At 40.8% G+C, this 26,643-nt stretch overlaps 2 protein-coding genes across 4 annotated transcripts in view; one reads left to right on the top strand and one right to left on the bottom strand.

Moving 5' to 3' along the window:
- The window catches only part of FARS2 (phenylalanyl-tRNA synthetase 2, mitochondrial), a 524,673-nt gene extending 498,693 nt beyond the window's left edge, over positions 1-25,980 (bottom strand). Inside the window, exon 1 of one of the 2 annotated variants that reach the window (XM_040645022.1) lies at positions 25,720-25,980. The gene's annotated coding sequence lies outside the window, so the exon portion shown is untranslated. The remainder of the gene's footprint in view (positions 1-25,719) is intronic. The other variant, XM_008692843.2, reaches the window with a different exon arrangement.
- A 285-nt stretch (positions 25,981-26,265) lies between these two features.
- LYRM4 (LYR motif containing 4) overlaps positions 26,266-26,643 on the top strand; it is a 158,395-nt gene continuing 158,017 nt past the window's right edge. The window contains exon 1 of one of the 2 annotated variants that reach the window (XM_040645021.1): positions 26,266-26,641. The gene's annotated coding sequence lies outside the window, so the exon portion shown is untranslated. The remainder of the gene's footprint in view (positions 26,642-26,643) is intronic. The other variant, XM_040645020.1, reaches the window with a different exon arrangement.

The raw sequence follows: 26,643 nt of genomic DNA, 5'->3' as shown, positions 1-26,643 counted from the left end.
AATCTAATTTTACCCTTAAAGGAACTAGAAAAAAAAAGAACAAACAAAGCCCAAAGTTAGTAGAAGGAAGGAAATAACAAAAATCAAAGTGGAAATAAATGAACTTTTAATTAAAAAATAAATAAAACAATAGAAAAGATCAGCAAATCTAAGAGCTGCTTATTTGAAAAAATAAAATTGATAAGCCTTTGGCAGACTCATCAAGAAAAAAAAGAGGGCCCAAATAGATAAAATCAGAAATGAAACAGGGATGCCTGGGTGTCTCAGCCCGTTAAGCGTCTGCCTTTGGCTCAGGTCATGATCCCAGGGTCCTGGGATAGAGCCACACACATTGGGCTCTCTGCTTAGCAGGGAGCCTGCTTCTCCCTCTCCCTCTGCCTGCCACTCACCCTGCTTGTGCTCTCTCTCTCTCAAATAAAATCTTAAAAAAATAAAAAATAATAATAATAAAAGAAATTAAATGAAAGAGAAGTTACAACCAATACCAAAGAAATACAAAGGATCATAAGAGACTACTACAATTATATGCTAGGGGTGCCTCAGAGGCTCACTCGGTTAAGCATCAGACTCTTGATCTCAGCACAGGTCATGATCTCATGGCAGTGAAATTGAGCCCAGCCTCTGCTCCAGGCTGGGGGAGGAAACTGCTTCAGATTCTCTCTCTCCCTCTGACCCTTTTCCCCCCACTCGTGCACATAGTGTACACTCTCTCTCAAAAAACAAAACTAAAACAAAAACGAATTAAATGCTACCCAACAGGACAACCTAGAATGAATGCATAAATTACTAGAAACACAGTCTTCCAAGGCTGAATCAAGAAGAAATAGAAAATATGAACAAATTACTAGTAATGAAATTGAATCACTAATCAAAACATTCCCAACAAATAAAAGGTCAGGACCAGATAGCTACAGAGACGAATTCTACCAAACAGTTAAAGAAGAGTTAATACCTATCCTTCTCAAACTATTACAAAAAACTGAAGAAGAACACCCAAACTCATTCTATAGAAGAGGCCATCATTATCCTCATACAAAAACCAGACAAAAACAACACAAAAAAAGAAAATTACACCAATATCCCTGATGGACACCACCATAAAAATCCTCAAAAAATATTAGTAAACCAAATTCAATGATACATTAGAAGAATCATACACCACGATCAAGTGGGATTTATTCCAGGGGTGCAAAACAGGTTCAATATCTGTAAATCAATCAACATGATACACATTAAAAAAAAATAAAATCCTACGATCATCACCCCCAGAATCCCTGCTCTTCATGCACGTGCGCAAGCTTGTGTGTGTGTGTGTGTGTGTGTGAGAGAGAGAGAGAGTGTATGTGTGTGCGCGCACACGCTCTCTCTAATAAAGAAATAAAAATTTTTTTAAAAAGTAAATAAATGTCAAAGGCTGATAAAAGCATATCCTCCAGATCTGCAGCTACTATATAGTTACTAACATAGCTACTCTATAGCTACTAATCGCATGTGGCTACTTAAATTTAAATTAAAGTTAAAAATTGACTTCCTCAGTTGCACTAGCCACATTTCAAGTGCTCAAGAGCCAGAGGCGGATGGTGGCTGCCATACGTCACTGCGCAGATACAAAACACTTCCATCATCACAGACAGTCTATTGAACAGAGCCCTAAATAAGTGCCTTTTTCTGAAGGAATCACAGCATTTTCATTCATTCGTTCAACACATGTCTGCTGCTGACCTCCTACCATGGGACTGGCACTGTGCTGGTTATCAGGCATGGCCACAAGTGAAACTAATCATTTAAGTAGGAGATAAATAGAAACCTAAAAAATAGAGGAGTAGATACCTTATTTTTAGATAAAGAAAAGCAGCCAGGGAAGTCCTGTCTGAGGAAGTAATGTTCAAGCCAAGATTAGAAAGATAAGCCATTCAAAACGACAGAAACGGTTTCCAAATAGAGGGAACTGAAGAACCAAAGTGTTCAGGTGGGATGGGTTTAGCATGTTCTAGAAACTTATTTCAGTATATTCTGCAGCTGTCTCATTAAACTTGAAACACCAAGCAAAACATTTAACTGACACCCAAATCTATTCCAATGGGGAAGTTAGACAACGGTCCATATATTATCCTAGGCAGTTCTCTTCCCTCTAAATCACCTGCCTTTCTGTCATTTCGTTTCTTGAAGCACCAACTTCTGAATGGGCAGGAACAGAAAGCACAATTAATTTTGTTACTTCTTAAGAGAGGAAAAATGGGCTTAAACGAGGTTTCTGCACCACAGTGCACTGTAACTAGCCTTGTCCTCCCAGGCCACGATTCACACAGGTCATCAAGAGACTGTCCTCACAAATGCGAGGCTAGGTGGTTATTATTCCTGCCAAGGACACACAACCCACGCAGCCCTGGAGCAGCAACACGCAGCTGCTGGTCTGAGAGCTAAGAGAGGACCAGCCTCTTCCCAGGAGACAGCACCACAGCACGGTCACTGCCCCACTGACAGCTCTCAGGTGGGGCCTTTCAACACCCCAGCTTTCACACGACAGGACTGAGCGGAGCTCCGAACAGTGAACCCCTCGGGGCTCTGTAGCTTAGGTGCTTGCAACACCTTTGCCTGGCACTTCGTTCACCCATTTATACACACTTTGTCACCTTACTGTCTTCTCAAGCTTCTTCACCACCTTTTCGACCCAAGTGGCTGTCTACCAGCAGGTCTCAGGCTGTTCTCGTTATGGCCCAAGTGCCCTCTCAAGGAGCTACACGAAGCACCCACAGGCTGTACCCGAACCTCTGAGCAGAGCTGAGGCACAAGGGCCATGAACCAGCGCTGAAGCCACTGTCCTCTGGTGCATGCGGGGCCTGCTACGGGTGGCTGGAAGACACTATTCATCTTCCTCTGTACTTAATGGGAGCCAAACGGTCTAGGCAATTTCCTTCCAGTCCCATTTCTCTGAGAGAGAGAAAAATAGAACCTCTATTGCTGGAAAGAGCTGAAGTGCTTGGTGTTGGGGGAAAAAAAAGGGGGGGGCCGCATTCTCTTATCAAATTAATTAAGAGTCAAATATGGAAATTATGCTTCTGACATCAGGTTTTGATTTTTTAGCCTTAATGAAGAAAAGCCCAATGCCAACTAAACTGAAAAACCCAGTGAGGTTGACTAGTTATAGAAGATCAGGCTGAGGAACATATTTTAAATCCACACATGTCAAAACATTCATTGCATAGCGACATTTCTGCCCAAACACGTTTCAGTAATTAAAATTAAGCTTCTTTCAAATAAAGTATGCCACTATCATTTTTAGTAAACGACCTTGTAAAAACACTTCATTTTACTCTATTTTGAAGAAAGCATAAGCTTCAGATGTTACAATACCATGTGAAGTTACTCAAAAAAAGGAAAAACAACAAAAAACAAAAAACAAAAAACTAAAACCTGCGTTCCTGCCAGACCTGGTTCACCAAGTTCATTGGGAGGCGATACCAAGCCCTCCCTGCACACTCTTATTTTTTATGGAAAACCAAAGCAGAACGTTCTTAGCTAGAGCTGCCATAACACAATACCGTGGACCTGGTGGCTTACGAACAGCAAACATTTATTCCCCACAGTTCTAGGGGCTCGGAAGTCCAAGCTCAAAGTGCTGGCAAATTTGGAGCCACGTGAGAGCCCACTTCCTGGTTCAGACGGCCCTTTTTCACTGTGTCCTCACATGACAGAAGGGGCAGAGCTCTCTGGTGACCCTTCTATTAGGCACCGATCCCAACCATGAGGGCTCCACCCTTGTGACCCAGTCACCTCCCGATACCCCACATCAAAATACCATCACATTGGGAGTTAGGATTTCAACATATGAACTGGGGAGAGACGGGCACAAATGTCCAATCTATGGCACAAAATAATGAGACTACATTCCTAATCTCTACAAAACGTCCCTAGAGGTAGGGAGAGAACAGATGATTTTAGTTCCATTTTGGACTGAAGAGAATTAAGTAGGAAAAGGTAACCTGATCATGGATCACACAGCTGGGGCAGAGCGAGGCTGAACACTGACCCTCCAGTGCGATGTTCAGCACTTCACCCATATCAGGATCATACTTGTAAGAGCTGAAAATGTCAGCAACTGATGGTGGCTGTACTTTAAATTATAATTTAGATTAATTACAGACAAAGTACAACTTTAAGGAAAAAATACTTTAAGGGATTAGGGTTCTAGTCCAAACAAACGGATATAAGATACCAACCCACAAGTACCTACTCTGTTCAAAACTTCCCTTGTTTATTATATGGAGATATCCACAGTGGGCTGGGCACAAGGATATTCCTTAAAATGAGGGTCTGGGGTAAAAACTGACAACGTGATGCTGGGATTTTATTGAAAGAAATACTGAAATAATGCTAAGCAAGGAAAAAACACCAGTGTTCTTCCATATTATGAATAAATTTCAATACATAGAGATTCAATAAAAAAGTCCATATATATCTTTGATATCTTAAATATATTCACTTCTAAACATGGTATTTCTGATAACGTGTTACTACATAAAAACAAAGTTTAGCTTCAATATGGCTAGCACCTTTTATACTCTACAGAGATTACCTGGGAAATAATCTGACTTTAAGTACAAATATATAAGGCATTTGGAAATCAGAATTCCTTAACTTTAACAAGTTTTATCACATTTTCTTTGCTTTCTAGTTTTTACCCTTCTGGTAAATAAAAGATTTTTGTTGTAACTAAAAAAAAAAAAAGTATCTATAACCAACCGTTTGGAATTGGTATCTATTTCCTTCTCCTCAAACTACTGAGCACTGATGGGCACTGACAAACTATTAAATCATTATATTGTATATATGAAACTAATATAAGACTATATCAATTACACTTCAAAAATAAATAAATAAATAAATCATTTTTAAAAGACAAGGAAAATGTAACTGAAAAGTACAGTAACTCTAAAACCTCCTGGGTCAATTCAGCTTATTTTAAAAGCAAACCACTTTGCAATTCTAACTACAACTTTATTTAATGTTTTGGTTTAAGTCTTTCAAAAAAAGTCAAATTTCTACATGTGACAGATACCAATTAATCTAAAGAAAATATTGTGAACCAGCCCTTGTCTACAAATGCAAAAAGTTTGAGTAACATTAAACTAGATCCACTACCCGTGCATTTATCCTGCTTTGCAGCCACCATCTGATGAATGAATAACAAAAAGGTGAAGTTAATTAGAGAGTAGCTTCTGTATGTATTAGGCTTAAACATCACAAGAGGATAAATGCTTTCTCATTACTCACAGTATTCTAAAGTTGATTCAGGAGTATAGTGAGCATGCATTTGAGAAGTACAGATTTTATTTGAAAATGTAACAGTAACACGTAGTGCTGCCTGTTATAGAGACAGGAATAGACAGATGAGAGAGATCCTTCAGGGTTCTCCCAAAGCCATGGGGAGTTTCTGGATAGACAGACATCTCTTGATGAGGCTGGAATACCTTCCTCTCCACCAGCCAGTCACTCCCACTACACTAGGCCTTCAGGACTTCCCTGCTTTGAATCTCCTAAAATCTCCTGGTTTTGTTTTTGGGTTTTGTTTTGGCTTTTTTGGTGGGGGGGGGCGTCTTTATTTTAATATTTGTGCACATAGTTTGTGCTTATCTGGGGGAAATAATCAGTTTTATCCAGAGAACAGCTTGAAATCTGGAATACCTTAAAAGAAATAAAACTAATTAACAGATATTTACTGTTTCTTTAGAAGAGGTGCTAGGAAACAGAGTAAGAAAAAGTCTTTGCCTTCAAACATTTCAGAAGGCCAGCCTTGCAAAATTCCAAAATCGGTGATGAACAATGACTGTGTCTTCATCAGTCACACGTATCAGTGGCAGCACTAAGGGCCAGTGGTTCTCAATCTCAACTGAACTACCTAGAAAGCTGCTAAAAACAATTTGTGTCAAGGCACCATGATGAGATTTTTGACTGCTGTGGGAGGAGCCCTGACATTAATAGTTCCACAAGCTCCTGGGGACTGCAACGTGCAGTCATGACCAAGAGCCACTGCTCCAGACTGAGAGTTCACAAACCCCACAGCTGCTAAGGCCAAGAGTTCTCAAACAGGTTCGCAAATCGTCAAGGGTTGTTTAAGTCAGCCTTGGATTGCCTGAAATACCTAGCATCCAACCTACATATTTTGTTTTTGTTTTTGTGTTGCTTTAGGTTCCAGAAGACGATTTGTGTCATCTTAACTTCAACTAGCACAGAGCTCTGGGAAAGCTATAAGCACTTTTAGTAATCATTTTAAAAATTACCTAGATTTCCCCATAAAGTCATTTTTATTACAAATATCTCTTCATATGAAAATTTCATTTTTAATTAATTGCTGACATCAGTCAAAATGGCATTTAATGAAACTATTTTGCCAAAAAGTAAGAAGCAGTACTGGCCACTTTCAGAAGCCTCCTGAAATTATCTTCACATCTTTCACATCTTCTATAGAAAGTTTTGCTAAAACCAGTTCAACGACAGGCTGATAAGACATAAATTCAGGCCGTTGTATATGCAAAACTAGATTTTGCTTTATTGATTTATGTTGGGGTGTGAAAGAATAAGACACATACATCTCAAGAAGACTGGTTAAATGGGGCAGCAAGAAGTCTTGGTGTAATGTTAACTGTCACGTATTTCAAGATTATGGACAGGACCAATTCCAAAATCTGCTTAAGGAAGGAAAAATTCAAGTACAGGATTTATTTTCTCTTAAAATTAGGTTCTCCCTCTTGTAAAAGGGATTTACCAGAGGAAACTTTGAACACACCTAGCCCACAGTCACGTGAGCTGTTCCTGGACCACTGGGATGTGAGGATGTATTTACATCATCCTGCTAAATTCAGGGCTTCCCCCCGGCAGCGCTGGTAGGAAATGGCAATGCCACACCTGCACGGAGGCAATAAACATGGATGGGTACCACCTGCTCTTTCACACAGCTGTCTGACTTGGGCCTGATGACAGTTCTCCTCCATCCCAGTGGCACATTAGAAGCCCCTGACACTTTTTAATTATATTATTACCAGGCCCCATGCCCAGGGTTTATGATGAACTTGATGTGAGTGGAAGATAATACTGGTAGTTTGTAAAGGTTCTCAGATGTGTAATATGAGGCCAGAGAACCGGTGGGTTGGGGAGCCTGGGTGGCTCAGTCGTTAAGTGTCTGCCTTCGGCTCAGGGCGTGATCCCGACGTTCTGGGATTGAGCCCCACATCAGGCTCCTCCGCTGGAAGACTGCTTCTTCCTCTCCCACTCCCCTTGCTTGTGTTCCCTCTCTCGCTGGCTGTCTCTATCTCTGTCGAATAAATAAATAAAATCTTTAAAAAAAAAAAAAGAACCAGTGGGTTAATGGAAACCTAAAGGTTATCCATCTGTCAGGTAATGTGATCTGGGAACTACTAAAGGGGAACAAGCTCAGATAAAGACAGATCTGACCTCTGAGCTTGCTTAGATGACTCAAACGCTGGTCTCTTTCCTAGAAAGAAGGATGAGGGGGAGGCAGCTCGTGTGAGAGGAGAGAGCTTGAGCTTACACAGAGACGGGCAAGAGTTCAAATTCCCATTCCACCGTTAGCTAGCTGCATGGCCCTGGCCCACTGAGGAGATTCTTTCAGCCTGTTTTCCCAGATGTTAACTGGCACTCACTCCATCTCATCAGGGATCTACCAAGATTACTACGAATTACATGTAAAACAAGGAGTACAGCAGGTGTCCAAAATGAGAGCTGTGTCAACCACTGAGCAATCCAAACGGGCCTTGGGCAATAAAGAAGAGAGGCATTCCACAGCTCAACTCTTCACACACAAGACACAGTCAATAAATTATTTCTCAAAGTTTCACAGCCGTAGTACAACCTCCATATTGTCCTGAAGCTGGTAACAAAGATCTCTCATGGACAACTTGTGGAGAAGGATCATAGCTTACTTGTTACACAAAATGGTCAGTGATGCCTAATTAAAAAAAGAACTGATAGATCTGAATGTCAAGCAAAGAACGGTTCGACTGCTTCAGTGTTATTCCCAGAGAATAACGGAGTACTTAGCTGAGGGGCAAAGAAGGAATCCAAATCCTAGAACAGACAGACCCCTGTGGCTTTAGGGTCCAATGGCCTTAGGTTCAAATTTTAGCTTCAACACTGCAGTAAATCACATACTCTGTAAGCTTTATTTATTAGATGGGAATACTGCCATCAGAGTCAGAGTTCTCATAAAAACTCAAAGTGCAAATGCAAATGTGCAAATGTAGGTAAAGGGCATAGCACAAAGTGGATGTTCAGTAAATCAGGTTTTATTACCCTTGCCCTACCTGTGTTTTGATCTCTGGTATGAAGTTCTGATAAATTATGCCTCTGAAATATTTCCTCTTCATGAATCAGACAACTCTCAAACCCTGAGAGCAAAAATTCACAGACAAGCCAATCGAAAAACGCTAGAAAGGTATCTTTTGGATAGTGATTCCCTTTGGGGGATGGGGTAACTAGACAGAGAAGAATGGGGTAAGATAGAGAATATTTCTGCTGAATACTGACTTCACATCCTATGCAGCATTCCCAATGTCTAAACCTTAAATGGAAATATACTGAGGAAGAACAATAATAATAATAACAGCATAGGCTTATTTCTTACTCTTTCATGTATTATGAGCTATAATATCTTTAAAATTCTGGGGTTGTCATCATCTGACCAGGTCACAAAGGGGACTCAGTGATGGATTACTAAGCAGCAAATTGTGCTAAACTAGAAGACTGATACAGGAAATCTGGACCAAACACTTTACAACTAAATGATAGGAAAGCTGAGATGTATAATCAATTTACAAACAATTATAATTGATTGACAGGGAAAAAAAAAACTCAGCCAGTTTTCCACTTGATTTATAGACCTATTAAATCTAGCAAAGTCTAGATAGTTTTATACATTATCATGACCAAAATAAGAAGTATGAGAAAAGGGGGTGCCTGGGTGACTCAGTCGTTAAGCGTCTGCCTTTGGCTCAGGGCATGATCCCGGCGTTATGGGATCGAGCCCCACATCAGGCTCCTCCGCTGGGAGCCTGCTTCTTCCTCTCCCACTCCCCCTGCTTGTGTTCCCTCTCTCGCTGGCTGTCTCTCTCTGTTAAATAAATAAATAAAATCTTTAAAAAAAAAAAAAAGAAGTATGAGAAAAGGAGGTATATAAGAAAATAACATATAAACATCAATTTATAAATAATTGTAGTTAACAGGAAAAAAAATCTCATCCAATTCTCCACTTGATTTATACACCTGTTAAATCCTGCAACTAATAGGCCATTTTGTACAATTACCATGACCAAAATAAAAAGCATGAGAAATAAAGGTATATAAGAAAATAATAGACAAACATCATTGACTTATTTTTTTCATCAGAGACAACAGGTCTACAAAGATCCATGTACATGCTCCCATCCGAAACACTACAACCAATACCACTGATACACTGTGATATTGGCTATTCAAAGGCTTCCTGAATATCTGGCACTGTAACTAAGAATTGGTCATACCCCTCAAGCTCACAGACCACCAGAAAACCAGAGTTAGAGATATATAAGTTCCAACCAGAACTCAAGACTAAACGGTTATTGGAGGGCAGTGGAGGAGGTGACTAACTCTGCATAGAGGAAGAGCAGAAAAGATTTCACAACGAGTGAATTTTCAGTGGTTGACAGCTAACACGATCAGAGACTGGGTACATCTTTTCTCAATTCTGCATTTGGGGGCTTTTTGACAGTGACCTGAAATTGGTTATAAATATGCTACCACAGCCAAACATTACGACAGGAGCTCCTTCCATAAACCTTGTTTATTAAACATCGACCAGCACACCAGTGACCTTGATGGCTAATTTCCACATTGTGGAGGGACCACACGTGCATAGGACCAGAGGCATAAGAGTATGGAATCCAAGAAAGAGCTGGTAGCTCAGGATAAGGAGTGTTGGGGAGCAAAGGAGGGAGTAGTAATGAATAGGAGAAAGGGAGTTCCGGGCCACATTCTGAGGAGCTAAGGGTCCTGATCTTTATCCTAGAGAAAATTAGGCCAATATTATTAGTGGAGCAATAGAATGACATATGTATGCGTTATAAACATGACCCTGGAACTCAGGGGGAAGTGGAGCTGAAGGAGAAGGCAATACTAAGACACACACTATCTGTAACGTCTAGAACCCACCTGTGCGTCACTGCCATGGTGAGGTAGGGTTAAGATGAAGGGAAACAAACAAACCAGCAGTCGCCATATTACCAAGTACAGAGGTTTTAACACAAAGCACACTGTCCAGAACATCTAAAACTGAAGTACGCTCAGACAAGGAAATAACCAACCCTGACCTGAAGCCACAGAGTGGCCGTTCTTTGGCAGAGAGACACTGCCTTGATCCAGAGATGAGTAATTATCAGAAAAGAAACAAACCAGAAACTATCCATAGAAACTAATGAGAGAAAACAATTAAAAATATAAAGCAAAAAAAGAAAAAAAAGAAAGAAAATGTTCACCAAAGAGAAACTGCTCTAAGAAACAAAGTGTTTAGACCAAATTGTTTTCCAAAATCAAAGGAATTAGAAATAAACTTAGGGGCACCTGGGTTGCTCAGACGTTAAGCGTCTGCCTTCAGCTCAGGTCATGATCCCAGGGTCCTGGGATCAGCCCCGCATCGGGCTCCCTGCTCAGCAGGAAGCCTGCTTCTCCCTCTCACACTCCCCTTGAGTGTGTTCCCTCTGTCGCTGTCTCTCTCTGTCAAATAAATAAATAAAATCTTTAAAAAAAAAGAAAGAAAGAAAGAAAGAAAGAAAGAAAGAAAGAAAGAAAGAAAGAAAGAAACTTAAAAAAATAAAAAGACAAAAACTGGTCTTGGGGAGGGTCAAAGAAGATATACAAAAGATCAAAAAAATAAAACAAGATAAAAAGTGAGTTGGTACAGCTCAAGAAATAGGAGAGGAAAATGAAACTCATACAAAATGAGTGTCAGATTAGAGGGAACAAGATGTTAAATTAACACAAATAAATACCCTCTCAGGGACAGCAAGGCCAGGTCTGAGAAGCCTTACAAAAGGAAACACAAATGAATAAAAATACAAAAACGACCGGGAAGAGAATGCTAGACACATGAGACAAAAGATCTACTTCTCATTACTGGTGCTCGTGAAGAAGTACAATAACAAAACAAACAAAAATACTGAAAGACACATCACAGAAAGGCTCTCTCCTAGAGGAAGACTTACGAATCTGCAAATCAAGAGCAGACCATGCTCCAAGAAAAATTACAATGCAGTGATCAACAATAGTCTGGTGAAGTTACCAGATCAGGGGAAAAGGACAGCTAGAGCAGGAGCAAAGAGCCATACACACAGCACCGCCTTTTCCCATCACAGGGTCCCTTGCAGAATGAGTAGGTGAGCGAAGAAGTAAGTTTTCATGCAGAAGCAGGGGATGATTTGCCCACTGAACACAATCTTAAACAAGTACTGGGGGGGGGGGGGAATGTGTTTGACCTACATCCCATAGGTCATGCTAGTTCAACATATTGGTTACAGACGCAGTATCACTGAATAACCAGCAGAAATACCCAGCAGGAAGCCAGGTGTACAGATGCTTGCCTTGTTTCTTCCTGACACTGTTAGTCAATTCCACTAATGAAAGCACATCAACAAAGCAGAGTAGGGTAATCATTAGGACTGAGAACCACACTAGTCTGAAGCAGACCAATCAGATGATATTAAGCAGTGAACAAGAAGTCCGGGCTGGATAAGAAGGGAAGAAATTAGGGTATGAGACAGATGTGGCACAATAAAAAAGAGAAAAGTCCTGTAAAGAATTGTGCAGCCCTGGTAGTAAGGAGAAGAAGCCAGAAGGTAGGAACAGCAGAGTTAGAGAAACACTTAAAACTAAGAGTCTAGGGGCAGTCCAGTCAATAAAATGCGTTTAACTGCAAATCCCAGCCGGGTCACTTACTATTTATGTTTCCTCATTCTATAGGATTGTGATGAGTACTAGATCAGGTAACCCATAAAACAGCCAGCCCAATAAGCACTCCAAGAGTAGTTAATCCCTTCAGTGCCCATGGGAGCTGAGGAGCCTTGAACCAGGAACCAGCAGGGCTCCTGAACCCTCAGAACAGAGCCATCCACATTTTAAAATTCACATTACTTAGCTTCAAATACAAGCGTCCTGCAGCAGGGGAAAAAAAATTTTGAGGGGAAAGAAGTAAGAAAACCAATGGACGGGAGTAAATCATGAAACTACAGCCTAGTAGAAAAAAAACTCCATTGAATCAACGACCAGTCTATTGAAAAATATTTATTGAATGCTATGCAAAGTACAATCTACTAATTTATTTTCACATCTATCTGCTAATAATATATTGCCCAGCACATAGACAAAATTAGAAGGCAATTAGAAGTAAAATAGCTGGAACTGACTGATTGCTTCTATTTACAAAGAGGAGCGGAAGCCAAGCATGGCCAGAGCCAGGACAATGAAATGTCTGCTACGTGATGAGAGGACAAGTTTCTGCCACATGCAGGGCTTGGGAATGTGCTCTGGAGCCATTCAAGGGACGGAAACATAATGGTTAACACTGCAGAAACATTCTGGCATTACAATGACCTGACCAGGGGTTCCCAATCTATTTCAGTCTAAGAATAAATTTTAACTTTGAAAAAAATCACCTAATCTCCACATGATCAGACACATACTTTTTTTAAGATTGACGTTTAATGAATTAATGGTTACCCAATGATAAAGGATGGTTAGTTCCTAAGGAAAATCTATACTTCAGAGTGCCTAATCACGCCAGGCTCTCCACCCGAAATCAATAACAACAGCTAATCTTCTACAGCATTTTCTATGAATCCAGCACTATTTTAAATGCTTTGTTTGTATTAATTCCTTTAATGATAATAACAGCCTGGGATAAAGCACTTTGATTTTTTTCATCGAGGTATAATTGACATACAACATTATGTTAGTTTCAGGTACAACATAATGATTGGATACTGCAAAACGATCACCACAGTAACTCTAGTTAGTTAACATCCATCTTCATATATGGTTACAAAAAACTTCTCCTTGTGATGAGAACTTTCAAGATCTACTCTCTCAGCAACATACACTTTCAACATCTACCGTATAATTCAAAATTACTTAAAAGCATTAATAAGTCACAGTAGCTTTTTATCACTACATATTTTTCCAATCACTATACTGTGTGCATGTTTGAAAAACAAGAGGACAAGTACATTAGAAACATAGGGATTCATAAGCCTTTTCTTCCTGTGGCTCCCACAGTTCATCTAACACATGGACTGGAAACCACTGTTCTGACTAACTGACAGAACCATGAAGCTTTTAAAATTCATACTCCTCATCCTAAAATTGCAGAACCTGCAGTATAGCATTTCCAGGAGGACAAAAAAAAATAAAAAAAAAAAACTGATATTGCATTTGAAAAAACAGGTTCAGAGAGATTCTAGCAAAATACAAAACCAAAGCACAAATTCTCTCCAATTACTGATCAAGCAGCAAACACTCATTGAATACATTTTGTATGCAAAGTAATGATCATTCACTCTAATCATATTTATTTAAGCATTTACACACTAATTGTACTTTTTCAAGCACAGAACCAAACAGAAAGGCAAATAACTCAACCCTAGGGCAACTAGAGCTTGAAAAAGAGAGCTCACGCAGAGGTAAATAAAACACTGTAGAAGATGCTAATAACAGAAAATAAGAATCTAATTTGTAAATTATTTGCTAGTTTCTCAAGGCTGCTCTTATACTACCAAATCAATATGGCATGATACAACATGGAAAATACAAACATTTTGGAAACAGTTCAAATATCAAATCTGTCCTGTGAACTTGGGACCACTTATTTTAAGTTCTCTAAGCCTCACAGTTTTTGGTAAAATTGGGGTAACAATGTCTAGTTCATTCAATTAGTAGGAGAACCAAGTAAGAAAGTTATGTCAGATGTCTTCTGCAGGGCCTAAAAATGGAGTGGAAAATGGCTGGAGAGGAAGAGAACTGTTAAGCATGGTGTGTGAACCTCAGGAAAATCTGTGCCGTGAGGCTCAGGAGCACATCCCACTGGCATTTGATCTTTCTTCCTTCTCGTGGGGGCCGACTGAGTTACCAGACTGGGACTGTCTTAGCCCAGGCATGACTGGGCTATGGCTCCTTCCAAAGGACAGGCTGCAGAGCTGCAACAGGGAAAACAACCTCAGAAGGGTGCAAATCTCCTGTTCCGAAATGCCTGATTGCTTTTTTATGTTTCTATTAATATTTAGGAGCTTTCTTCCAGAAAGTCCAAACAACATAAAATAAGACTATGACTAGATATAACCATGAACCCAGTTTCTCTATTAAGTGAAACAGTAAAAGCAGCACACTTCCCTTACTTCCACACCTTAGTATAGCCCATTAGTCATGCACAGAGACTCAACCCCAAAGTAGAAAAAACCCTTTCCTTGCATCAACCCCCCCCAATCTCCAACTGCTGATGAAACCACAGCAAATTGGGGATCCAGAACAATCCAGACAATGGAAGAGTCCCCCCTCTGAGCAGAGGGCAGGGAAGATGCAGGGATCCTACAGGGAATAAAAGGGAAATGAAGGCTTTGAAGAGTTTCAGAATCTTGGTTCTTGCAATTCCTACCTCTTTGCAAACTAAACAATCTATGGCCTTGTCAGGAGAAGGAAGGCCTCCCTCATTTTGGAAGGTCTTAAGACACCACGGTGTACAGATCAACCTCACCATCATAGTCTATTGTACCAAATAGGATGACCGTACATCTTGGTTTCCCCAAGGCAGTTCAGCTTTATGCCTCTTGTCCCAGCATCATTATTTAACAGCACCCACTTTTATCTATCTCAACAGTGTCCTGATTTAGGAAATGGATTATATGATCACCCAAATGTTAAATTAAGTGACTTACCCAAAATGATATGGAAAAGCTTTGTGATAGCTGTGAAATGTAATCAAATCAACAAAATCCTAGTCAAGTTTTCTCCCTTACTATCACTCACATCCATAGTGTTTACAATAATTTTTAAAAGTTCACAGTAACTCTTCCTAGAAACAATAAAACTATTACCAACAGTCTAGGGTTATAGCCTGCTGGAACTCAAAAATTTTATTTAAAAGCATCTCCACTGTAAGTCAATAGCTTCTGTCAATAATTCACATGGCCTCTCGTGAGACCACTCTTTTAGAAAGAAGATAACAGAGATTCTAAATGACTAGTAACCAAGCACAATACCCTGCTAAAATGAGAATCATTTCCATGCTTCCAGGGTGTTCTAAAACATAAAATAAAAACATTGGCTACTAGAGGCTCTTCAAGTCAAATTAGAAAAATAGTGCCAATAAAGTTTGTTTTAAGATAATGCAAAATTCAGGGAGAATAAATCCTAAGACAAGAAAAAGTGTCCAAACTACGTATTATTCTTTTAAAGAAACTGACAAGAAACTTGCTCAGTTAGTACGCTAAGTGACTACGGTACTTGCCTTCTAAAATCTAAAAGGAAACTCTAACAGGGAACAACATCCTCTGAACGAGTGTAACAGACCCTGTGCCGCGGCTGAACTTCTCAGGTTACCGAAAATTGGTGGTGGTGATGTGGCAGGAAGCTGGAAGATGCAGAAATTTAAGGATTTCAATTCTTTTCTTTCACCCAGTCATCTGGCAAATGTTTACTGAGCACTTACTATGCACATTGCCTACAGTGACAAAACAAAACATAGTCCCTGCCCTCATGAAATTGACTTCTGACGGGAGAAATCAACATTAAACCAGTGTCTCAGAATTACACGGCAATATAATTTTATATTATAAAAAGTTAGGTAAAGAATAAGATGCTATAAGAAAGAATAACTAAATCAAGACGGTGTAATTTAAACTGTGGCCAGGGAACACCTCGCTGAAGATGGAACATGTAATCTATGCAATCACTAATCAAATGAAGAGTATGGGAGAAGATTGATTAATCCAGACAGGGACCCTGATGTACAAAATTCCTGAAGTGAAAAAAGAAAAAAGAAAAAAAAAAAAAAAGCTTAGCCTGTATATGCACGTAACAGATTCATATAAAGAAACTACATGAAAAAATCCCAAAGCTTCACAAATAGCAGAGAAATTACTTTAAATTAACAAATGCAATAAATTCTAAATAAAAATTTTGGCAAGGCTAAAACAATGAAACTCTATTTTTGGCACTACTACATCAATATGTGTTTAACTGTGAGAAAGCCCAAACAGTTTTAAAAAAGCATGCATTGCCTACTCATCAGGAGGTCTGTAGGTACCCAGTTTCAGGGTTCATTCAACAGCTCAGAAAAGTCAGGGCGGTAAGTTAGAATCTCTTGTATTTTCTCGTCCTTTCTCACAGGCTTTTTACTTCATGGTTGCAAGATGGCTGCTGAGCTTCAGGCATTAGTCCTCAGGTTAACATCTCAAGCAGGAAAGAAGAGATAGCACAAGCAAGCTCCTTTGTAAATACCTATCTTTTAACAGGAAGGAAAATCTTTTCCAGAAAACTTCCAGACAACTTCCTCTTGTCTCATTAACCAGATCTGAGTCTTGTGGCTACCTCTGGCTGGAAAACCAAGTATCTGGCCAACAGGAAATGGAATCACCATGACTACTTTAGACCATTATGGTTCATTTCCAGGAACTAGGCACATGGCCACTCAAACAAAATTACTATTCTGTTGGCCAAGAAGCAGCATGGCTGTTGCATAGACAGCTAACACTATCTGAAGTCACCCAATAATTTTCACAGGTAAGTTATTTAGAGCTAATGCAATTGATTCATTCATTCAACTGTTGGTATTTAATCGTCTAGCATATGCAAAGCTAGATGCAAAATGTTGAGGAAACAACTGTAATAAAAAACAGACATGGTCCCTGTCCTCACGGAATATACGACCTGATAATAGAGAAAAATACTCAAATAATCACTCAAAGAGATATAGAACTCTGGCAAGACTCCTGTAATGAACTTTGTTGTCTTTTACCAAAAATCAGTCCCTATTCTCTTGGTAACTACTTCAATTTCACTGTACGTACCCCCACATGCCTACCTTCCCATCCCCAACTTTTGCAGCCTGTATACCTTGGGGACAGCTGACCCCGTTCTTGCCTCTAGAATTCAGGTGGGTGGTTCAAACCTAAAATGTGAAGCTATGCCTTAACCACAGTTAATCGTTAGAGATGGATGAGCATACAACTCAATTAGGTCCAAAGAGGTGAACAGAGAGAACGAACTGCAGCGCACTCCTGATCCAGAAGCTCTCTCTCTTCTGAAGTTCTGGAAAGTGCCCCAGAATTGCTGACAGCCTTCCACAACCAAGAAAGGATGCCAGCCTGAGGATAAAGTTGACATTGTACAAGACAGAGTGGAAAAAAGGACAAAACCAGGTCTTTGACAACATCACTCAAATAAACCAATCCTAAAGCCCACCTGACTTCCGAACTTTCAAGATCCATGAGACAATAAAGCCATTATGTTGGCTCAAATCTGTTTGACTTGGGTTTTCTATTGCTTTTAACTGCAGTCACTCTCAGTTTAAAAAAATACACTCACACATTAAGAGGGCTTAAAAGAAGAAGATGCGCTTAAAGTTTGAGATGTCTTTGCGTATCTCTTAAACTCACACCAGACAAATGAGGAAAGGTGGAAAGAATGTTCCATGAAGTTGGATCAGCATTTGCAATAGCCCCTCAGGGTCATATTGCCTGTGTTAGTGAGTTTACATAAACTTTTTTAGACTTTATTCTAAAAATGACGTGGGGGTGGTGTGGGAGAATGGGGGGAGGGTGCCTAGCTGGCTCAGGTGGAAGACCATGCAACTCTCCATCTCAGGGTTGTGAGTTCAAGCCCCATGTTGGGTGTACAGATTACTAAAATAAATAAACTTTAAAAACAATTTTTTTTAAAGATTTTATTTATTTATTTTGACAGAGATAGAGACAGCCAGGGAGAGAGGGAACACAAGCAGGGGGAGTGGGAGAGGAAGAAGCAGGCTCATAGCGGAGGAGCCTGATGTGGGGCTCGATCCCATAACGCCGGGATCACGCCCTGAGCCGAAGGCAGACGCTTAACCGCTGTGCCACCCAGGCGCCCCTTAAAAACAATTTTTAATAATAAAATACAAATGATGCAGAGGGGTTTTCTGGGGAGAAGGAAGATTAGCATAAATTACTGTCACATTAATCTACACTGAACATTTTATTTTCAAATAGTTGTCAAGACCACAGAAAAGGATTTTCAGAAAACAGTATAACAACACCTGCGGACTCTCCTTTAACAGAAGGAGATTCCAACTCAGATTGGACATTCTGGTGAAACTGACCTCATTGTTAGGAAACGTATTAATCCAGGACAGTTTACCCAGAGGCTTTAAAAAGTAGGGAATATAGGCAATTCTTGGAAGACCAGGGCTCTACAAATGAAAGCAGCCTCATAACTACCATCACAACCAGGTCTCAGGAGGCTGGAGGGGCTCTCACTCACCTGGAAGCCAAGGTGTGAATGGGATTTCTAACAGAGTTTCCCATCATCAATGCTCAAGCACTTATTTCAAAGTGCTCAAAGACTTGAAATAGATGACAATGTTAGTACCTGGAAACGTCAAGGAAGGAAGAAAATATGCCTGATAAGCTTTGTTCTATTTCATGATTTCTCCATTTTCACTCTCCCCTGCAGTCCAGAATTCCAGGAATTGTTATAAAGATATTTCTCTCAATAAATGAATCCTTATTACCTGAAGCTAACTCTGTATCACTGTCTGCCAATATTACTGCAATCCATTTCACACAAGCCAGGCTTTTATACTCTTAACTATTATTAGTTAACTCAAGCTTACAATTACACAATATACAGGACACAGGTTTGTCAAGCTGAATTGCTTTAGTTGTGCTCAGCAGATAAATTTTTAAATTAAAAAGCTATGAAATATGAAATCATATAAAAGTATTCACTACTTTTGGCAAAGAATGGCAAAGAAATCATGAATTCTGTTTACATTCTACTGTTAATAACATTCTCCAGCATAATATTGCAATTGACTATATGTATATGCCCCCCCCAAAATTCATATTAAAATCCTAAGTTAGAAACCAAGGTGATAATATAAGGAGGTGGGGCCTTTGGGTGATTAGATCATGAGGATTCCTAAGGAAGGGGATCAGTGCCCTTATGATAGAGGCCCCAGAGAAATCCCTTGCCCCTTCCATGTGAGAACACAGCAAAAAAGCGGCCATCTGTGAACCAGAAAGCTTTCACCAGACACTGAATCTACCAGCACCTTGGTCTTGAACTTCCCTGCCTCCAGACCTGTAAGAAATAAATTTCTGTTGCTTATAAGCTATGCAGTTTATAGCATTTTATTATAATAGACCAAACAGACTAAGACAAGTATCAAAGATTGTGAGGTAATAGAAAACATATATATTGGTCTCTGCCCTCAGTTCCTGTCTCTGGAGCCCTTGTAATTTCCCAAATGGTAGGAATACTAGAAGCATCTCGTTCTAAAATTTGGTCTTTGACCCCAACCCTGACACGGGGATGCTAAAACCCTTGAAAATTCCTAAGTGCTAAGAACACTAGGAGCATCATTTGTTCTAAAGGAGTGACTCTGGGTGGGCTCCTGTACGGCTCTCAAAGGGAGCTGGTCACCAAAAAGACTAAGCCATGACTAGACGCTTGGGATTTCTGGCCCCACCCCACCAACCCCACTTCTCTAGAGAAAAGAGGGGCTGGAAATGTTGCTACTAATTGATCATGCCTACATGAGGAAGCTTCCATAAAATCTCAGTAGTATGGGGTTTGCAAAGCTTCCAGATGGGTGAACACATCCACACGGGAAGGGTGATGCACCCGGACTCCACAGGGACAGAAGCCCTTGCACTCAGGGCCCTCCCAGACCTCACCCTATGTATCTCTTCACCTGGCTGTTCATCTGTATTCTTTCACACAGCCTTTAAGAAACTTGTACGTGTGTTTCCTTGAGCTCTGTGAGCCTCTCTAATAAATTACTCAAACCTAAGGAGGGGGCATGGGAACCTCCAATTTGCAGGCAAATAGGACAGCAGGTGTGGGTAACCTGGGGACCTACTACTTGCAATTGGCATGTAAAGTAGGAGGGTAGGGAGGCCAGTCTTGCAGGAATGAGCCCTTATTAACCTTTGGAATCCGATGCTACCTTCAGGTAGGGTCAGAATTAAGCCGAACTATAGGACACCCAGCTGGTGTTGCAGAGAACTGCTTTGGTGTCAGTAAAAACCCCACACATCTGGTGACGAGAGGATGCAGCAGGAAAGAACTATAGGATTTTCCTTTACAAAGATATATCATCCTTGGGCACCTGGATGGCTCAGTCTGTTAAGGGTCTGCCTTCAGCTCAGGTCATGATCCTGGGGTCCTGGGATCGAGTCCCGAGTTGGGCTCCCTGATCAGTGGGGAGTCTGCTTCTCCCTCTCTCTCTCTTAAACAAATAAAATCTTAAAAAAAAAAAAAAAAAAAAGATATATTGTCCTTCCAAGAGAACAGTCAAATCACAGGACTCAGTACTGTCTACCAGGAGACAGTGACCTGGTATTTCATCAGTGATTAACAAAACAGGCAGCTTTTCTCTTCTAAACAGAGTCAACACTGCAGATCCTAAGTGTTTTCTGTAAAGGACCAGCTAATCTGGACAAACAAGAGATGGCAGTTGCTACTCCCCACTCAAAGAAGTCCATCAGAGCTTCAAATCTGTCTTTATAAGAATTACAGACATGAGATGTTTGTAAACTGCCTGGCAACACTCCTGGAAGAGAAAATACACTTCGAATAAATAATAGCTGTTATTGCCATTACATGTAGCTGGTTGATTAACAAATCATTCAAAAACATACAAACAAGAAAACATCATTCCTTTAAGTTACCCCTCATAACTAGTATGAAAAACAATGAAGGTGATCTGCAGCAGAACACTGCCATAAATCACACTGTAAAAGAATTCCCATGTTGGTGGGGTTTGTATTAGGAAAAGATGGTTTTTTCCTTCAGAAGGCAAAGAATTTGTTAAAAAAAAAAAAAAATCCTCTAGAAGTAAGTGACATTTGATACACTTTAAACAAAAATCAATTGTCAGTTTTATTGTTGCTGCCCACAAGTAGGGGAACCCTTAGCCTCCAACCAATGACGTTAGACTATCTAGCTGCTTTCCAACTTTCTCAGAGAACACCTTTTCTTAGGTATATTTGAAAAGAGCTTCTACAGAAAGGTGAGTCTCAGAAATCCGCCATGAGGTAATGTCTGTGGCACACAAGAACAGACAACCTAAAAAAGGTATTCGATTTAGGTCTTTTCTAACACATGGTATAAGAAAAAAAAAATGTAAATTTATCTTCAAAGACTAAAAAGCTAGTATAAAAATCAACATTTGAGATTTTCTGAATATTTGTTAGGAGCTAACCAGTTAGCTTTCACAAATAAGTGGGAATCCAACTAAATTAAAATTCAAATATGTCTGAAACTTACCCATGTTATCCAAGAAAAATTAATACACTTCAAACTCCTAAAGCTTCCACTGACAACCATCTGTGGAGCAGGGTAGCACCATGGCTAGACAGATCTCATCCTGGACCAATGCCCACCCTCTCTGCTCCCTAGCTGCTTAGCTCCAGCTCAATAATCTAACTTCTCAGCTCCCCTGTCCTTAAATGCATTAACAGCTTTCTTTCCCATCAGGTCTCCAAAGGACTGAGATCCTACAAGGACCCAGCTGGTGTCCACCCTGATGGCCTTTCCAGCTGCATCTCCTGCACTCACCTTCAAGCACTCTCTTCTTCCCTCCCTCAAAAAGCCCTCCCTCAATGGTCTGTAGGCTGTGATCATCTTCCCCTAAACCTCATTCAAACACTCTCTCCTTTACCCTTTCTAAGAGTAAACTTTCACCTGCAGTAACTATCTTACTACCACACCCACACATCCAAATCCTGAAATTCCTTTCAAGGCCCAGCACAAACCTAAATTCTCTCAAGTCAAACATGAACACTATCTCCTCCAAAAAAGCCCCCTAATTCCCACATGTCAATGTTTCTCTATCAGGCTACAACCAATCACCTGGGTAATTAAAAAAAAAAAAAAAATTTCCTGAAACCTGGGCATCAGCCACGTTGACTTTGTCCACCTCAGGTGTGGCCTAGGCACCACCCATGGAAGTGACCGCTCATGGTGAGACCCCATAGCACTTCCCCAGTACTTCCCCTGCAGCACTTTGTACTTCCTATTTTAATTACATACAGAGTGTATTTAAACAGTAAACTTTTGGAAAACAGGATCAGTGTTTGATTTATCGCCCTCAAATATCCATAAGAACAGTGGCTTGAACTCCAGGCTGGTCAACTTAAAAGCAAAGGTAAACTGAATTTCAGTACTCCTGGAATACAGGATCAAAAATATGGTTTAAAACAAATCCTACTGACACCTGAAAAACTAACCTATATCTCAAGAGTTTAGATGTTAAGTTCTACTTGGGTGAACCAGCCAATGTTGAAGAAATAATTTATCCCCCAAACAGAGGAAACATCATTAAAATAAATCAGGTACAGGCTAATCATGTCTGGTTTCGTAGATGGTCCCTCCCATCCCCTCTCCCAGAATTCCCTGAATGGGTCATGCTCCCTCACACCTCCACACTTTGAAGATATATATATACTACAAGCTCTTACCCCATTCTTCATCTGGCTGTTACTAACTCATTGGGGAAACACCTTCTATGATGGAAAGTCTTCCCTTAGGTCAAAGTCCTAGTTGAATGGCCTTCTTCGGTACTCCTCAGACACTTGGTAATATTATCCCTATCACAGCACCTATCAAAACAAATTAATATTTTGCTTATCTAGTTCCCTGTCCATTTCTGGGGAGAAGGACTCTCTTCATGGTAACTCAATCATCTTGGATAATATATGGCACTTAGGAAATGTTCAATAAATGTTGAATAAATGAATGAATGAGAAAAAGGCCTTCAGTTTGTTCATCTATAAAAAGGAATTGATATCCAAGGTCTCTTCCAGCTTCATATTCTATTAGAATGAAGGATCAATAAAAACAAATGACAATTACATATAATAAAGATTTAGATCCATGTTTGGAGTGGAACAATTTCTAAATCATTATGTCACAAGTTGCTCATTTATACAAGATTTCCTTTACACATCGTTTTAATATTTAAGCCTAAGACAATAAACTTCTGTCCTATTACTTATTATGTTTGGAGAAATTTCTCTTCACAAAACATTAAGTGCTCATCAGCAATCTAGCAATCCTAATTTTAATACAAGGTAATACATTGTTTCACATAAAGAACTGTAAGTATTTCTTAACTACGGATAGGTGAATATTAAAGCAATTTTTACATTTTGAGGCCTAGATGATAGTAGGTGGGTACCACTAGCTTATAGTCAGTACCTAATACAATACTCGGCCCAGAATAGATGCATATTAAAGGACATATAAGTAAGCAATCTTCAGGTGCTCGCCCAGGTCCAGTTTCAACCTCAAATACAGTTATTACTGAAAATAGTCATCTCTGCAATAAAGATGTACAAAAATAGAGATTTAGGTTTGGAATGTAATTTTTTTATTAGTTGTTCACGGCAATGATATCCAAGATACTGCTATATTATTTCAAATACAATAAAAGTATTTTTGTGAGGACTTAGCTTAGAAGCTACTGGGAAGGGGCGCCTGGGTGGCTCAGCGGTTAAGCGTCTGCCTTTGGCTCAGGGCATGATCCCAGCGTTCTGGGATGGAGCCCCACATCAGGCTCCTCCGCTGGAGGCCTGCTTCTTCCTCTCCCACTCCCCCTGCTTGTGTTCTCTCTCTCTCTGGCTGTCTCTCTCTGTCAAATAAATAAATAAAATCTTTAGGAAAAAAAAAAAAAGACTACTGGGAAGCTATCACTTTCCTAATCTCAACTATTCTTTGTACTAACAGATGACTAGGCTACCCAAACAAACTAAACTTTATATATTTATTTGAAAAGCTTTATTTGATTATGACAAAGTTAAGGTAATTTAGATACATTAATTGTATACATTGATGATTAAATTGCACAATAATTAGACATAAACAATTGTATACAGTAACAATTACTCCAACTTCATTTTGTAGAGGATAGCAAAATATAATAATGCAAACCCTACTATTTTTTTTAAGTTTATTTATTTAAGTAATCTCTACAGCCAACGCTGGGCTCAAACTCATGAACCTGAGATCGAGTCACATGCTCTATGACTGAGCCAGCCAGGAGACCCACTTTTTAAACAAGCCAAAATAACTTTCACGTTTTTTTCTTTTACCTTGATAGCTTTATTTTTAACTTGTGTGAATACTGTAGTTTTCCCAGGTGCTGCATTTTATATCATTAGCACTCGTGTACCATATTAAGAGAAAATGGCTCTAGACCTTACTCTGTAATAATGTGCAATTCCCTTGGTCTTGAACATTTACGTAATGCCAAGGAAAACTCAAAATATTAAAATCTCTTTCAATAATCCTGAGGTAAGACTTGCCCTATGACCTGATCAACCTGCAAGAATGACAGGAGTTCAGATACCCAGTAGAAAACTTTATTTTGATACTCACAGACGTGGGAGACCTTTAAAAAACAAAACAAAACAAAAACAGGAAGCTTAAAAAGATTTTAACGAAAGTATGTTCTCTTGGAGGCACCTGGGTGGCTCAGTTGGCTAACCCTCTGCCTTCAGCTCAGGTCATGAGCCCTGAATGAGGCTCTCTGCTCAGCAGTAAGTCGGCTTCTCCCTCTAACTCTGTGATCTCGTTCGCTTCCTCTCCCTCTCTCAAATAAGTAAATAAAATCCTTTTAAAAGGGGGGGGTATGTTCTCTTCCATGCTTTTTTTAAATGCTATTGCATTATAGAGAGCAATATTAACAAGTGTATCTGCGTGCACGGACACCACGTTGCAAGTACACTAAAGTGCTTGAAACTTTAAAGCAAGATCAGTAAAGTGTTTCCTTACCCTAAAGTTCCAGAAAATACGAGACTTTTATATAAAGCAAATGTCATTTTAAAACCAGCTAAACTTAAAGAGATGTATTACAACCGCAACTCAGTGGTTGAAGAAAGATGGATGTTGAGGCAACCTTGTTTTTTACGTCTAAAGTTACTCCTAGATGTGTTCTGAGCAAGAAAACTGAGGCTCTTCCTAAAGTTGACCATAGACAAAACAAAACAGGTGTTTTGCAAACACAGTAACTAGAAGTAGCTCAGGCTTCTCTACGCCCAGTTCTACGTCCAAGGACCACAATAACCAACTTTATTCACCACTGTAAGAAGGGGATTGTGAAAAGCTGACGTCTTCAGAGAAAGACAAAGAGAGAAAACTTAGCCATAAAGATCTTCAAGAAAAAACTTGCTCAGCTTCTTGCTTTGGGTCTAAAATGATCCCAAGAGAGTCCTTAAATCCCTGAAGTTTTCCCATTACCCACGCCACTCCACCTTTTTGTATACATTAGATGACAAAACTCTTCGGGACTGAAAACTCAAAAGCAAAACCTCGAAAGCTCAAAAAACACCGAAAAGGGGGGAAATCCCGTGTCCAAATAACTCCCCACGATCCAGCACTGACCGCCCACGTCGCACCCCACGCTGCAGCGAGGCTGGCACTTACCCACCGCTCGCCCAGGAGACCCAAACCTGGGTGTTTCAAAATGTGAAGCGCAGCACGCTGCCTACTCTCCTGGGGAAGGCTCTTAGCTGCCGCACCCCCTCCCTTAAAGATAACCCCTCAGCACGCCGGGCGCTGCCATTTTGACAAGAACGGGGTCCTTGCTCCCGAGGCCCTTAACCGGTCGCCCTGAGCGGAGCCGGACCACCCGGGAGTCCCTCACCCATCGCCTCTGAGCCCCCCGCGTCCCATCTCCGCGCTCAGAAAGCGCCCTGCACTGGGGGCCCACAGACAGAGCGCTGTAAAGTAAACGCTCCCTGGAAACCCCGCTCGGCCTCTCAGGCAGCGCGGAGGGCGGCCCCAGTGCAAGGGACGGGTCATCTGCGGCCGGGGGGCGGAGCGTCGACCTGGGGCGCGCTCGGTAACCCTGGCAACGCGGCAACTGGCTCGCGGAGGTGCGACTTGACGCTGCGGCTTGAGACTAAATGTCCCCGCCACGACCCCGGGCCGTTCGTGAAGGCGCTGCTTGACGGGCTGCACGCACTCAGTGCTTGAGCCTCCGGCCTACGTCCCTCCACAGGCTCAGCCCTTTCCCTGCGGCCGTGCCCCTCTTCCCGCTTCAGCCCGGTAGTAGGGCTGCTGCACGCCGGAGCCTTTCGAGTCGCGGGCGGAGGACGGGAACGCCTCCGTGTCGGCGCCTCCCCCTTAAGCTGCCCGAAGCCCGCCTGCGCCCGCCTCCGAAGCGGCGCGCGACGCCCAGCGCCCCCAGGCGCGGGCCCGTGCTCACCTAGGCCCAGGCCCGGCCCGCTAGCAAGACCGAGCCCCACTGCGTTTTATTTTATTTCGTTCGTGGTTTTGCATAGACTGAAGTTTTGTGGGTTAAGTTAAACTCGGGCCCTTCTCGAAGAGGACCCTTTTTTTTTTTTT

This window comes from Ursus maritimus, unplaced genomic scaffold, assembly GCF_017311325.1.
Source record: "Ursus maritimus isolate PB19 unplaced genomic scaffold, ASM1731132v1 scaffold_30, whole genome shotgun sequence".
NCBI lineage: Eukaryota > Metazoa > Chordata > Mammalia > Carnivora > Ursidae > Ursus > Ursus maritimus.
The sequence above is the reverse complement of the archived record's forward strand: the minus strand, read 5'-3'. Positions and strand labels throughout refer to the sequence as shown.